Genomic DNA, 1,931 nt, shown 5'->3' with positions numbered 1-1,931 from the left:
GAGGCAGGAAGTTCTGTCCTTTTTATCTTGGTGGCATTCAGCAGACCACAGTTCCTCTGTGTTTTCATCTACAGAATCAGGGAAGGTGGGCTGATTTTACTTTTTAAATCCTGTACTAGCGGGAACTTATTTCCAACCCTGTCTGTTGCAATGCTATTGAAAGGAAATCATGTAACATCTTGCTTCAAGTTCGGTATCAATCCCACATCCACAAGGAAGGCTCTGGAAATACCCTCTTTATATGATGGAGCCCTTTATATCCTATTAAGTTCAGCTTATAGGACAGCATTCAAAACACAGACACTTCTCTGGAGGCCTCTCTGCCTATCAGCTCTTTGCCCTCACCCCCACAGATAAAAAAATAATCACACATTGCTCTGTGTTCCTGAAGTGCTCAGCTCATACTTCAATAATAGCCATGGTGACATTCATTGACAGCAAAGGTTTGTCTGTGTTTGTGCATTCGTGTGTGTGTTGCTAATGTGATTAATCTGTATGTACATGTGTAGGTGTGCAACATGTGTAGGTGTGCAACATGGGAAGGTATGTAACATGAGAAGGTGTGTCTTCCCTTTGAATGAAGAGCTCCTGAGAATACAACCTACATTTTACTCATGTCACATCATTGTCAAACTGTATTGTGTTGACATGTTCAGGTGTTAATATCTGAATATACTTGACCTACACAAATACAATTTCATACCATTCAATATAATAGATCCTCATTAAACATAAACATATTTGCTGTTATACAATGTATGTGTTCCTGGAAAACCTTATATTCCACAAGAAGTGTTAGCTAGACATTTCTGTACAAGGCCCCACAGTCAATGCTTCAGACTTAATGATCCAACTGTTCAACTTTATTACTGCCACTGAAGGAAATTGTACAAATTCATAAACATACATTATATAGACTGAAATCTTCAAAAACAAATACTACAAAAATAATCCAGCAATATATGAAAAGGATTTACACCAAGACCAAAGGAAACTTGCTCCAGAAATACAAAGTTGGTTTAGTACATGAAGGTCAAAAATGAAATATGCCACATTAGTAAAACAGGAATAAAACACAGCCAGATGAATAGACCTCAGAGAAAACTTCAACACCCTTATAATATAACATTCAATAAGCTTGAAGTAGAAGGAAACTTCCTCAAGTCCTTCAAGGGCTTTGAAGCTGAATTCATACAAAAGACTGAATGTTTTCCCCCAAAGATCATGATCAGGACTGCCTCAGAGGCACTACAGGTGTGGCTGCTGTGTCACATGTGCATCAGCAGGTGATAGAAAAGAGAGAGACTATGTTCAGTGTTCTGACCTGTGAACACCTGAAAAGATTAGTAGCCTAATGATCTCTGGGGAGTTGGGGGGAGGTGAGAAGCAAGGCCAAGATGACCATCAGTCTGGCACCATAAGGCACAGACAGGGAGCTAGCCTGAGATGACCACCAGTCCAGTACCACTCACCCCATAGCAGAGCATGCCAAGATGTCCCCTGGGCCATAATGCACATAATTTATCATGTGCCATAACGCACAGGTGGGGCATAGCACTCCTGAGATGGCCCCAGACACTTGGAGACCCCAAGTGCCTCTAAGAAGAACAAGTAAGTGGCAGAGAAATGGAAGAGAAAGAGAAACAGAAGAATGTGAGCATAATGAAGAGAGGCAGAACTAGAGACTCGAGGGCAATGAGGAACAGCCTGATGTGAATAGCCAGTGATGCCACCTAGGACCTGGCCTGTGTTGCCACCAGGGCCATGTTTGGGCCCATGGCCCTACAGTAGTAGGGATCTGTTACCACCAAAGGCCAGGCAGATGTCCCTGGTCTGGGCTGCCATCTGGGGACATGTTGATGTCTGAGAGCTGTGCTGGCCCCATACCTTGTCTGGGTATCTTGAGAGAGCCGGCCCTGGGAATACAAGGA

At 42.9% G+C, this 1,931-nt stretch overlaps 1 non-coding gene across 1 annotated transcript; it reads left to right on the top strand.

The window, feature by feature from the left end:
• The first annotated feature begins 1,233 nt into the window (after nt 1-1,233).
• LOC115031659 lies at nt 1,234-1,359 on the top strand. The gene has a single exon (XR_003837327.1). It is a non-coding gene; the product is annotated as a small nucleolar RNA SNORA17 (small nucleolar RNA).
• The last annotated feature ends 572 nt before the right edge of the window (nt 1,360-1,931 follow it).

Source organism: Mus caroli, chromosome 7 (assembly GCF_900094665.2).
Source record: "Mus caroli chromosome 7, CAROLI_EIJ_v1.1, whole genome shotgun sequence".
Lineage (NCBI taxonomy): Eukaryota > Metazoa > Chordata > Mammalia > Rodentia > Muridae > Mus > Mus caroli.
The sequence above is the reverse complement of the archived record's forward strand: the minus strand, read 5'-3'. Positions and strand labels throughout refer to the sequence as shown.